The 14,190-nt window shown below is 44.0% G+C and overlaps 1 long non-coding RNA gene across 5 annotated transcripts; it reads right to left on the bottom strand.

The window, feature by feature from the left end:
- Window positions 1–290: 290 nt before the first annotated feature.
- On the bottom strand, window positions 291–2,570 carry LOC121746690. 5 transcript variants are annotated; one of them, XR_006039063.1, is made up of 3 exons: window positions 2,310–2,560; window positions 1,254–2,082; window positions 291–1,145 (listed from the first exon to the last, which is right to left on the bottom strand). It is a non-coding gene; the product is annotated as an uncharacterized LOC121746690 (long non-coding RNA). The 5 variants fall into 5 exon arrangements; XR_006039061.1 differs by having other exon boundaries at window positions 291–839; window positions 943–1,145; window positions 1,254–2,558; XR_006039062.1 differs by having other exon boundaries at window positions 1,254–1,514; window positions 1,601–2,557.
- Between the last annotated feature and the right edge of the window lie 11,620 nt (window positions 2,571–14,190).

The raw sequence follows: 14,190 nt of genomic DNA, 5'->3' as shown, positions 1-14,190 counted from the left end.
TACTAAATCCCTTATTGTCTCTAAATTTCCATATTATAAAATATTTGATTGCTTTATTGTTTTTATTAATTTTCATGTTTAATTTTCTCATCCGTAGAGCTGAAGTTTCTCTCCGTAGAGCTGAAGCTAGTAGTAATTTTCATTCATAATTGTTCTATGTTTTGAATTTTTTTATTTATTTTCGTTTTTGTACAAATGAAAAAATATTTTTTTTAAATTTCTTTTAACTTTCCCACGCTGATGTCGACATTCCCACGCTGCAACAACAAGCAAAGGAAGTTCATAATACATACATCGAATAATAAACCAAAATAACTTCAATACCAACTGAAAACAGGAACCACATTGTCAATTCAATATAGCAACACTTATTTGTCCTTATTACTAAGACAACACATTTAACCACATGGAATTTTCCAAGTCTTCCCGCATTAGAGTCCAATCAGTTGTAGCTTCAACTTGGACAATGTATTCCATGTCAGTATAGTCATCGTGTTCACAACATCTTATGTCCAATATCAATTGCTTCCTCAACTGGATTGTTTGTTATTTCACCCCGGATAAAATTGTGCAGCAAAATGCATGTTATGATCAACCTAATTTGAGTTTTTATGGGATAGAAGCTGACACTCCGGAGAACACCCCATCGCATCTTTAACACAACGAAAGCACGCTCAATTATGTTCGTGCTTTACTGTGTCGTAGGTTGGACAACTCATGGGCATTTTGTGGTCTTCGGTTGCCTACTCCTCATTTTTTTAAATGATAATGGACACCTTTGAAGGGTGTAAAAAATCCTTCAGCGTTTGCATATCCGTTATCATATAAAAAGTAATTACCTAGATGAAGAAGTACGTGTATAATTTAGTCATATTACAGCCAGAAAATATCATTTGCAATAAGCTACATACTAGTTCTACATACAATTTTACACATCACAACCTTTAGGAACCTTAAGCCATCTTCCCTTCTGACGGCATCTCGGAGCACTTGAGAATCACCGGCTGACCCTTCCCAGCCCGATAAAAAATACATGAACCTCATTTTGCAGTCACAAACCGCGAGGGTCGGTTGCGATAACATGGTTTGTCCGTGTTGCTAACTAGGACATTGATATACGTCACGTCTAACGTTCCAATATATCCCTACACATAATTTTAAATAAAAAAGGCTGATGGTACGATAGTAAACAACACCCCATTGCAAGGTTTCAGTTGGTCATACCTAAATTAACTTTAAAGTGAACAAAATACCTTAAAATATTTCCACCTTGGGTCCAAATTATCCTCCGTGACGGGATCTGGTGTAGGCAACAAAACTATGTGCAACTTGATAACAGCTAAGAGAACACGGTGCACATAATGGGAAATAGTTTCACCTGACCGTTTGAAGTTGAAACCTATAATTTGATTTTTTTGTGTGATGACATTGCAACCTGGTCCTCAACGAACACATACCTACCATGTAAACCCCCTACTTCCTTTAGAAGAACACACAATCTCCCAAATGTATTCCTGTCCATACGAAAATTGACTAAGCAATCGGTATCGCTAACAGAGACAAGCAGACTCATATGATGGACTTGTAGCAGGAATCCGACCTATTAGAGAGTAGTGTTATCAAGTGCCGCCTACGACGTCCACACAAACATCTACAGTGCCTCAAATAAAGATACAAGATTATGGTAGTTTGCAAATGTAAACGATTCATTATGTCTTCTAACATAACGTAAAGGGTTGTAGACATAGGCAAAGGAGGTGCCATCAATGAAGTAAAATACAAAATCGACAGGTTCAATTTTTTGCACTGAAAAATAAACTTTTCATTCATATGAACAAATCTGAGATAGAATATGTTGTACCGAGAAGCAAGTTTGTAGACTACCATGACCTTGTGTAAATAAAATATGGTAAGCTAAACAAGATACTTAATTTTTGAGAAACTGAGACAAAATGGTGTAACAGCAGCAAGTAGTTCAAGCTTCAGACCAAAACAACAACCACATAATTTGACAATAAACGTCATCACATAGCAAGGAATAAATTTGGTTCATACACCCACAAGTCGGACATTGATGAATCCCTGCATTAGAAAGCGCATACCCTTTCAAAATATGTTCATTTTTTCCATTTAACAATCAATCAACAGGTTGGAGATGAGTAAACTATAAGGGACTGGTACGTGTACCAATCCAATTTTAACTGTCGGAGCACATTAGAGCGGCACATCACTCAATCGGCGGCAAATGAAAAGTATAAAAAATCAACCTTAAACAAATGAAAGATTACCGTCCAATTTTCCGAACTTACTGGGTTGTTGTTCTTGCCGAGGCTATGGGTTATTCCTTGCACTCCGATAATTTAGATTGTGGAAAGGCGGTGCACTACAGATCTCTTCAAGGCAGCCGACTTGAATCTGCTTCACATTTTAAAAAAATGGAAGATGTGAGAGGGGGAAAATAGGGAGTAATTGAATCATTGGACATCTGACATCGAGCGATGTAAACTCCACCAACGGTGTTGAGCCAGCTACGAAATCAGAACATCAATTGAACAAATCTACCAAGAAAATACAAAACATAATCTTATCGTTTTCTGCTTGATGAATCCGCGAATTTTTGATGATGATAAATGCTCGTAAAAATAAATTACGACACAGAGATTTACGTGGTTCGATTTACTGAGGTAAATCTACGTCCACGGGAAGAAAAGAGGGCAGAGTTGTATTGCTTGATCTGTTTTCTACAGCTTACAAATACAAGCTTGCTATATGATATTCTCTCTCTTAGAGTTGGTGTCTCCTCTATCGGATCTAAGTTCCGTTTATATATAGAACTGAGATCGTGGCTTGCATCACCACCCTAAGTCGTGGAGGTCACGGAGGTCATGAGATCCTGCATGGCCACTAATTAGGCGGTGGCTTACATCATCAGTAATTATGTCGTGGATGTCGTGGAGGTCATGAGAGCCTGCATGGGTCCACCACTAGATAGATCGTGTCTCCCAGTCCGGTATTGCCGAGCAGCTTTTGCCGATGCTGAGACCGAACTGCTGAACTATTGCCGAGCAGCTTTTGCCGATCTGAGAGTAGAGCTTGATGCCGACCTGAGGGCAGAGCTTGATTGGTTGGTTTTTACTGAGCTGTAGGCTGAGGCCGAACTCTTTGGTCATGCCGAACTGATACTCTTTCTGGGGCTTTGTGCTGGCTTGTTTAGTACGTACTCCATCACTACCCCCCCCCCGAAAAGCGAAGTGAATCACTTCGGCATCCTGGATAATGGTACGGGGTAAGTTGATGTTTGTCCTCGGTCTTATGAAGTGAACTCTTCTTTGACCAGACTTGGTCCTTGGTCTTGATGAAATAAACATCTTTGACCGGACTCGTCTTTGGCCTGATGAAATAAACATCTTTGACCGGACTCGTCTTTGGTCTGATGAAATAAACATCTTTGACCGGACTAAGCTTGTGTCCTAATTTGGCGAGTTTTATCGCTCGGATCGGACTTTCCGTTGTCCTAATTTGGGGATCGGACTTTCCCTTGTCCTAATTCGGCGAGTTTTATCGCGTGGATCGGACTTTCCCTTGTCCTAATTCAGGCAAGTTTTATCGCGAGAATCGGACTTTCGTTGCAGTTCGTTTCAGACGAAGTGCTTGATTTTTAAGCCGAATTGTGGTCTTGTATCCTCTTTAGAAGCTTGGACTTCACAATCGTTGGCTTATTGCAGCTCGTTTCAGACGAACTGCTTGTTTAAGCTGAATTGTGGTCTTGTATCCTCTTTAGAAGCTTTGACTTCACAATCGTTGGCTTATTGCAGCTCGTTTCAGACGAACTGCTTGTTTAAGCTGAATTGTGGTCTTGTATCCTCTTTAGAAGCTTTGACTCACAATCGTTGGCTTGTACACGTTCTAAGAAGGGGATCAGCCTTCGAAGAACAAGATACCTCAGTTACATTTGTAAGAGACGACACTCACATAGACAGACACAACGCACGTAAGACAAACAAAAACGCACATAGGCAAAGAGAGCAAAATAAAAAACAAGGAAAGCACATAAGACTGACTGACCGACCGGACTGTCTCTTACAAATGGAACTTCTTGAGGTTGGAAATGTGCCATGTTCGGGGTACCTGTTCTCCTGACATGTGAGCCAATCTGTAAGACCCTTTGCCGAGGACTTCTGACACCCGATACGGACCTTCCCATGTGGGTTCGAGCTTGCCCAGCTTTTCTGCTCGGCTTACTTCGTTGTTTCTCAAGACGAGATCTCCCACTTGAAATTGCAGCTTCTTCACCCGTTGGTTGTAATACCGGGCTACTTGCTCCTTGTACTTGGCTGCTTTTATGCACGCCAATTCTCTTCTTTCTTCGGCCAGATCTAACTCGGCTCGCAGTCCGTCATCATTCATTTCTGAGGAGAAATGTAGAGTTCGTGGACTGGGTACGCCGATCTCAACCGGAATCACGGCTTCAGTGCCGTACACCAGACTGTACGGAGTTTCACCGCTGGAGGTTGTGGGAGTAGTTCGGTAGGACCATAGGACTTGAGGGAGATTTTCTACCCATTGTCCTTTGGCTTGTTCTAACCGAGCTTTTAACCCTTTCACCAGGATACGATTTGTTACCTCCGTTTGTCCGTTTGCTTGTGGATGAGAGACCGAAGTGAACCGCTGTTGAATATTCAGCTCTTGGCACCAATTCTTGAACGTCTTGTCGGTGAACTGAGTCCCGTTATCCGAGATGAGGATGTGGGATATGCCAAATCGGCACACTATGTTCTTCCAGACGAAATCCAATGCCTTCGAGCTCGTTATCGTAGCTAATGGTTCAGCTTCCACCCACTTCGTAAAGTAGTCCACGGCAACGATTAGGAATTTCATTTGCCGAGGAGCTTGAGGAAGTGGTCCCACTATGTCTATGCCCCATTGCATGAAAGGCCAAGGGCTCTGCATAGTGGATAGATCGGTCTGCGGCATCTTTGGGATATTTGCATGGATTTGGCACTTCGGGCAGGTCTTGACGAGCTGCACTGCTTCTTGTACCAAGGTTGGCCAATAATATCCCCATCTCAGAACTTTTTTAGCTAAAGCTCTGGCTCCGATGTGGCTACCGCACGATCCTTCATGAACTTCTCTGAGGATGTAGTCCGTCTCTCCTGGTCCTACGCACCGCAATAATGGCTGGAGGTAAGACTTTCTAAAGAGGACTCCTTCATGAAGTTCGTACCGAAGTGCTCGGCACGTGATCTTCCGAGCTTCTCTCCTATCCTCGGGCAATTGTCCTTGATCCAGATACTGCAAGATCGGCGTCATCCAGTTCGGCGAGCTGGATACCGAATGTACCTCGGCTTCATCAATGCTTCGATGCATTAATTCTTCCGCCTTTGAGCTCGAATCTGAGGCCAACTTGCTTAAGGTATCTGCTCGGCTATTTTCCGCTCTAGGAACGCGGATTATCCGAAAATAGGAGAAACTTCGGCTGATGCTTTGCGCTTTGTCCAAATACTTCTTCATTCTCTCGTCACGAGCTTCACTTGTACCCAACATGTGATTTACTATGACTTGTGAATCACAATGGACTTTGAGAGATTTGGCGAGCAGACTTTGCGCTAACTGGAGTCCGGCAAGAAGGGCTTCGTACTCGGCTTCATTATTAGTAGTGGGGAATAGGAAACGAAGTGAGTAGGTTACCTCGTGTCCGTCGGGAGCGACAAGTAAAATACCAGCTCCACTTCCCATCTTGTTTGAAGCTCCATCTACGAATCCGCTCCAGCAGTCCGGCGGCTCTACTTCGGATTCCAAGGGCTGTGCTAGTTCGGCATTGGCAGACTTTTTCTGTTCGGCAATGACAGGGATTGCTTGATCGAACTTGGCCTCTGTAAGAAAATCTGCCAAGGCTTGTCCCTTGATGGCTTTCCGAGGTAGGTACTCGATTGAGTGTTCTCCCAGCTCTATGGCCCATTTGGCGATTCTGCCTGATGCTTCTGGCTTGGTCAAAACTTGCCGAAGAGGCAGATCGGTTAAGACGCATACCTTGTGAGCATAGAAATATGGCCGCAGTCTCCTTGCTGCATTTACTAATGCCAGAGCAATTTTTTCCAGAGGTTGATACCTTGTTTCTGGACCTCTTAATGCTCGGCTTGTAAAGTAGATGGGAAACTGCTTTAGGCCTTCTTCTCGTACAAGCACCGCACTGATGGTTTGATCTGATGCCGCTAAGTATAAGAATATTACTTCGGCTCCGGTTGGAGCAGAGAGAATAGGAAGCTCGGCTAGATAACTTTTGAGCTCGTCAAAGGCCTTTTTCTGCTCGGCTCCCCACTCGAACTTTGGTGCCTTTTTCAACACCTTGAAGAACGGCAGTTGCTTTTCGGCTGCTTGGGAAAGGAATCGATTCAGTGCGGCTAGACATCCAGTTAGCCTTTGCACGTCATGTATGGACTTCGGCATTGTCATGTTCTGAACGACTTGAACTTTGGAGGGGTTTGCCTTGAGTCCGTCCTTTGAAACCCAACAACCCAGAAACTTTCCCGAATCTACCAAAAAGGTACACTTTTGGGGATTAAGTTTGAGGTTGGCTTTCTTGAGCACGTTGAGAGTGGACTTGAGGTTGTCTTCGTACTCCGAAGTGCTTTTGCTTTTGACAACTATGTCGTCGACATACACTTCAACCTGCTTTCCGATTAGGTGCCGAAAAAGCTTGTCTACCATCCTTTGATAAGTGGCTCCGGCATTCTTTAAACCGAATGGCATCTTTTTATAAGCGAAAATGCCGACATCGGTAATGAAAGCTGTTTTCGGAGCGTCACTCTCATCCATCAACACTTGGTGATATCCTTTGTATAAATCAAGAAAACAGAAAATTTCGAAGCCGATCAAAGCTTCTACTTTTTTATCTATATTCGGAAGGGGATAGCAATCTTTAGGACAGTGCTTGTTTAGATCGGTAAAATCTATGCACATCCGCCATCCTCCTCCTTTTTTCTTGATCATTACAGGATTGGCCACCCAGGAAGGATATTTTACCTCGAATAGTACATCCGCTTTTAGTAATTGGCGGACTTCGTCATGGATGACTTGGCTTCTTTCTGCCGCAAAGAGTCTTTGCTTCTGTTTTATCGGCCGGACCGAAGGATCAATATTTAACCGATGAGTGATTACCTCGGGGGGCACTCCGGTCATGTCCAACGGAGACCATGCAAAGACGTCTTTATACTCCTTGAGGAGCTGGATGGTTTTTTCCCGGAGTAGAGGCGTTCCTGCGAAGCCGATCTTGACCACTCTGGATGGATCATCTTCGTATAACTGAACGGTCATTGAGTTCGGCTCTGAAGTGACTTCGGTCATCTCGCTTGCCTCTGACTCCGGTTGCTGTGATTGCTATGCTTGATGGTGCCGAACTGGTTGCTCGGCACTTTTAAGCGCAATCTGCAGACATTCTTTTGCTCTCTTTTGATCACCTCGGATGACCGCTATCCCACCTTTAGTGGGGATCTTGATGGTGAGGTGATAAGTAGAGCAAACGGCCCGAACTGTGTTGAGCCAGTCTCTCCCCAGGATGATGTTGTACGGGGACCGAGCTTTTACCACAAAGAACTCGATCATCGTATTGGAGCTTGTAGGCGCTTTTCCCACCGTGATCGGAAGGCTGATAATACCTTCAGGGCGGGTGTCTTCCTGGGCGAAACTTTTCAGAGGAAGTGGAGCCGGACTGAGCCGAGCTGGATCCACTTCCATTTTATCAAAACATTCTTTAAAAAGAACGCTGACTGACGCTCCTGTATCCACAAATACTCTGTGGATCAGTTTGTTTGCCACTCCGGCTTGAATGACAATAGCGTCTTGGTGAGGAGAGATGGCTGGGACGGGATCGGCATCTGAAAATGTAATCACTTCGTCTTTCTTCAGCCTTTTATGTGTCGGCTCCTCTTGATTGGAACCTCTGCGTTCTGCTTTTAGGGACGACTTAGTTTTCCCGGCAGGGAGAGCATCAATAGTCTGGATTACTCCATCATATTGCGGCTCGTCGTCGTCTTCGGGATCTTCATGCCTTTTCGGATCCTGAGGATTACAGTTCGCACCTCTCTGCTTTTTGTTCTTTTTCGGCTGCTTGCTTTGGTATTTTTTTAACGTTCCTGTTTTCACAAGAACATCAATACCTGCAGCCAAATTTCGGCACTCCTCGGTATCATGACCGTGGGCTTGATGGAAGGAGCAATATTGATCCTGAGGTCGCCGCGCGGCTGATTTCGTCATCCGCTTTGGTTTTTCGAACATATCGGAATGTAGTTCGAAAATTTCCGTTCTTGACTTGTTTAATGGTACGAACTGAGCGGGCGGCTTCCCAGGATTGAGCCGTGGCCCCAATCTGCCTTGTACCGGTGCCCTTTGAATTCTTTCAAAAGGAGTTCGGCGAGGAAGCACCTGGCCGCTTTGATCGGGCTTCTTTTTCTCTTCTTGGGATGAGCTGTCTAAAGACCGTTTTCGACGGTCTGCCTCATCCGCACGGGAAAACTGGTCCGCAATGTCCCACATTTCTTGAGCTGTTTGCGGGCCGCACTCCACGAGCTTTCTGTAGAGAGCTCCGGGCAGGATTCCATTTTGGAATGCCGAAATGACAAGTAGATCGTTAAGATCATTTACTTGTAGGCATTCCTTGTGGAATCTCGTCAGGAAGTCGCTGATCTTTTCGTCGCGACCTTGACGTATAGAAAGCAGCTGAGCCGAAGTAATTCGGGCTTCCGCTTTCTGAAAGAACCTCCTGTGGAAAGCATCCATTAGATCTCGGTAGGATCTAATGCTGCCTTGAGGAAGGCTGTCGAACCACCTTCTGGCGTTCCCGATGAGCAGCTCGGGGAACAGCTTGCACATGTGGACCTCATTGAGACCCTGGTTCGCCATATTATACTGATAGCGTCCCAAGAAGTCATGAGGATCCACGAGTCCGTCATAGGTTATCGACGGAGTTCGGTAGTTCCGCGGCAAAGGAGTTCGGATGATATCGTCCGAGAACGGAGTCTTTAACGCTCCGTACATGGCGAACCCGACATCTCTTCGGTACGGAGGAGAAGGAGTTCTCCTGTGATTCCGGTGCCGAGGAGAAATAGGAACATGTCGGGGTTGAGGATTCTCTCTCCTGGAAGACACGTCACTACTGCGGTAGTGACTTTCATGCTTAGACGAGGAGGGAGAATCCGTCGTTGTCTTCTCCGGCTGTTGGCTCTTCTGCAGGAAGGTTAAGAACTCCTCCTGCTTCTCAGCCAAGAACAGCTTGACAGCCTCATTCAAATCAGGCTGCTGGGAAGACTCGGTGTGTGGACCTTTTGAGCGGCTTGTTCCTTCACCGTGAGAACTGGATACAGACTTCTCACGAGGCTGCTTTCCAGGCCTATGGGCTGCTGGGTTAGTTTCCTCATGGTCATTACGGATGGAGGCACGGGAGTTGTGCGGTCTGGCATGCATTTTTTTTTTTTGTTTTTGTAGTGGAAAAAGGGTCAAAAATTCGCTTTATCACAGATTTGGTTCTCTGTTTCCCACAGACGGCGCCAGTGATGAATCCGCGAATTTTTGATGATGATAAATGCTCGTAAAAATAAATTACGACACAGAGATTTACGTGGTTCGATTTACTGAGGTAAATCTACGTCCACGGGAAGAAAAGAGGGCAGAGTTGTATTGCTTGATCTGTTTTCTACAGCTTACAAATACAAGCTTGCTATATGATATTCTCTCTCTTAGAGTTGGTGTCTCCTCTATCGGATCTAAGTTCCGTTTATATATAGAACTGAGATCGTGGCTTGCATCACCACCCTAAGTCGTGGAGGTCACGGAGGTCATGAGATCCTGCATGGCCACTAATTAGGCGGTGGCTTACATCATCAGTAATTATGTCGTGGATGTCGTGGAGGTCATGAGAGCCTGCATGGGTCCACCACTAGATAGATCGTGTCTCCCAGTCCGGTATTGCCGAGCAGCTTTTGCCGATGCTGAGACCGAACTGCTGAACTATTGCCGAGCAGCTTTTGCCGATCTGAGAGTAGAGCTTGATGCCGACCTGAGGGCAGAGCTTGATTGGTTGGTTTTTACTGAGCTGTAGGCTGAGGCCGAACTCTTTGGTCATGCCGAACTGATACTCTTTCTGGGGCTTTGTGCTGGCTTGTTTAGTACGTACTCCATCACTGCTATTGCTCCTTCTTCCTCTTCGATTTCTTCGTGCACCTCACAAATCGCCTGGTTTGTAGGGTTCCAGTTTTGGGTATTGAGGTTGGTAAAAAAGGAGTAAATGATGTTGACGATTTGAAAATAAAAGAATGATGGAAGGACAATTAGGAAGAAAATGCGTTATCGGACACATTTTTATCGAAGCAAGATAACTCTATCGCAACTAGACGTCACCACGGTTCGTGAACCGCCGGTTTACGGTTCGGAACCGGCGGTTCCGGTTCAAGATTTGTTGGAACCGGAACCGGCCCGTCGAAGACCGCACGGTTCCGGTTTATGAACCGTGAACCGCCGGTTCACTTGAACCGGCCTAACCGTCGGTTGTTACCCGGTTCCGGGCCGGTTCGGCGGTTTATCCGAATTTTTTTTTTTTTTTTTTTTTGCATTTTGTAAATTGTAATTCAAGTTTAAAATGTAAAAAAACTTGCGTAAATAACATTAGAATGAAGCGATGTACAAATGTAATTTTATTGATACAAATTACAACTTCAAAATTACAAATTACAACTTTAAAATTACAAATTACAAGTTAAAATTTACAAATTACAACATAAAAATTAGAAATTACAACTTCAAAATTATAAATTACAAAAGACTTAAAGTCTTCATTACAATTTACAAAATTACATATTCGAAATAAAGGGGAGAAAAAAGAAATAAAGGAAAAGGACTTGAGCTCAACTTAAATTTAAACTTAAATTTAAAATTTAAGTTGAAATATAAGTTGAGATGCCTACGTATCCTCAATGCTCAATTGCATTTTGGAATCAAAGTCCACGTAGTTCTCTTACCTTGCTTACCTATTTGGCTTGATCGGAAGTATTGGCGCCTACTCTTCTTCGTCGGGGAAGTAGTCTTGGTCGGGTTGTACTACTAGTTTGTCCCAATCCGGTTCTTGGTCTCTAATTTCGGCGGAGCACCAATCATCAAGTAACATGGTGGCTTCCATGTTTTGTCCGGTGAGCCTACTTCTTCGGTCGTCCAAGACGTTGCCTCCAACACTAAAGGCGGACTCGACGGCGACAGTGGAAGCCGGAACCGAAAAGATCTCCTTGGCCATTGATGCAAGGATGGGAAAATCTTTCTCGTGTGAAGACCACCAATCTAGGACGTCGATTTGTTGGGGAACGGGACCTCCTTCTTCCTCATTGAATGAAAAGTGTGAGTCTAAATATAAATCTAACTCACTTACCGAATGTGCCGTCCTTCCTCCGCTGCTGAAGGCGTATAGGTCCGCCAATTGGGATTGGGTGTCGGGGTCATCAACTTGGAAGAAGCCAAAGTTCTGTGTTTGACGGGGGGGTCTAGGTCGAACTTGGTGGGTAGTGTTGTACTTGACTTCGTAATCGTGAAAGAGAGCCCGCAAGTCGAACTCAAAATTTCTTTGGAGGCTTGTAATCGAAGAGCGGCTCGCCTTCCCACCTCCTCCGCAACTTGTGCTCTAGAAGGGGCACGACGACGTCGAGAGTCACTTTGATCTTGAGCAATGCCCTTGCCCCGATCACCACCACGACGAGATGAAGACATGATATTATGGAAATTGGAAGTAGAGAATAGATAGTAGTGTTTATGTGAATATGACTATATGATAACGTGAACAAGAACAACGTGAGTAAATTATGAGCGCAAACAACGTACACAACTTGAGAGAATGAGGATGGAGAATAGAGAAATTGAGATTGAGAGAGAAATTCTTATTAACACAAGAATGGGGTGAGTAGAAATGGAAGAGGAGGGGGGTATTTATAGGGGAAAATTGTGATTAAAAATTTTAAAAAAAAATCAAATTTTGAAAAATAACGCCGAAACCGCCGGTTCGCCGCCGAAACCGCCGGTTTTCGGTGGAACCGGCGGTTTACGGACCGTTTGAATTTTCAAAATTTGAAAATTGCGGTGGGAAACCGCCGGTTTAGGCCCGGAACCGCCGGTTTAACCCTGAAATTGTGAAAAGGCTAGGGAGTAGGCCTGAAATTGTGTCGGAAACCGCCGAACCGCCGGTTCGGAACCGCCGGTTTCGCCGGAACCGGCGGTTCCGACCCGCCGGTTACGGTTTGCATAAAATGTGGAACCGGAACCGGCCCGGCGGTTCCGGCGGTTCCGGTGCCGGTTCGAACCGCAGGTGACGGTTCCGGTTCCGGTTCGGAACCGCCGGCGACGGTTCCGGGCCGGTTCATCCGGGCCGGTTCGGTTTGGAGACGTCTAATCGCAACTTCATTAGGGGTGTGTTTGATAGGCCCCAATACTCTAGAAAAGGCAATGTTTTGGTCAAAATATGGTGTTTGATACCAAATGAAAATTTTTCTGGCGGCCCATGTAAATAAGTAAGGCCCGGTCAAGCCCATGAATCTATACTAAAATATGGCAGATAACTTTTCAGAGGTAAAGGGGCCGATTATATTCTATCCTGTGTCAAGAAAAAGATTGTCATTTCCAATGCTACCTTCCTCTCATTTCAATCCTTCTTCCACAACATAAGCCACTCAAACTCCATCGAGGACGGCGGGTAATCGGCGGAAAAACCATAGAAGCTGGCGAGGATTTTCCGGCGCCGTGTGTGGGAACCAAAAATTACCCATCCCCATCCAATTGCAGATCCATAATCATTTTCCAGGTTGGTTAATTTGAACTTGAAAAAAACAAAGAAGGAAAGAAGTAAAAATTTACTGCTTCATGCATAAAATTGGAAGAATAAATGAGTAGGTGACTGAGATTAGAAAAAAAGAAGAGATAATAGCGTAGTTCTTCAAATTCTGTGCTAACTTGTGTGTTTTTTGGCAAAATTCAGTCTTCCTTGGCTGGATGACCTTTTATGTTGAATTGATAGGGCTATTCTCCATGAGGGTTATTTTTGTTAATTTTTTTTTGTTTCTGGTCATAATCATCTACAATTCCTTTGATGTATTTTCTTCTCATGCCCTAAGTACTGATTCAAGTTGAACTACTTTATAAGCCCATTCCCAAGCTGCTTTGATGGTCTCTGCTAATACTTGAAATTCACACAAAATTAGACTTCTTCGTTTATAACCTTTTTCTCACAACTTCTTGTTGAACTGCCTCACTTTGTGGTGATACCTCATTTGTCTGAGGCACGTCTTGTATGCAATTTCGCTGCAAATAATTAAACATTTTTATAGCTAAAAAAATCAGAGATTGATTTATACTACGTTTATATAAATTAGTGAGCTGATGAATGTCTCCTACAAATGTGATAGGAAGAGCAACTTCTCTATTGGATTATCTTTCAAAAACAGTTAAAATAGAACATATACTTAAACAAAGTCATCTAATATTTGAATGCATCATTTATTTATGTAGTATAATCCTCTAACATGTGTTGTTCAATTTGGACAGACAAGTTGCACCAGTAGGGGTCGTGTTACCATGGATAATGGTGGGTTGTCAAACGAAGCTAGCGTTGATGATCTTTGACATTATTCGCGTGCATCAACTACGGATTATATGTTGTCTTCAAGCCAATGGAATGCTAGCAGATGTTGAGCAAGGTGAGGACGGGAGGAGGGTTAGGCGTAAATTTTCTCGTTTAGAGAGAATCCCTGCCCAAGTTCATCACCTCACACGACTGGTCGGTTTGAACGACAAGGAGTGCATTGATAATCTTCGAATGGATCGTAATTACTTCGGGAGATTATGTTTATTGCTGCGTGAACAAGCTGGCTTAGTCGATGGGAAGTATGTATATGTTGAAGAACAAATTGCAATGTTCTTAGGTGTGCTCGCTCATCATGATAAAAATCGAAGGGTGGGATTTCATTTCTGGAGATCCGGGCAAACTATATCACACTATGTTAATGTCGTCCTTAAAGCCGTTATTATGTTACATGAATTATTTCTGGCAAAACCCCTTCCTGTGGATGACCAATGTCAGGATTCAAGATGGAAGTGGTTTCCGGTGAGAGTGTAAATTTCAAAGTCATTCAAAAAATTTAGATTGTTATGTTCTTTGTTAGCTAT

This window comes from Salvia splendens, chromosome 9 (assembly GCF_004379255.2).
Source record: "Salvia splendens isolate huo1 chromosome 9, SspV2, whole genome shotgun sequence".
In the NCBI taxonomy this organism is placed as follows: Eukaryota; Viridiplantae; Streptophyta; class Magnoliopsida; order Lamiales; family Lamiaceae; genus Salvia; species Salvia splendens.
The sequence above is the reverse complement of the archived record's forward strand: the minus strand, read 5'-3'. Positions and strand labels throughout refer to the sequence as shown.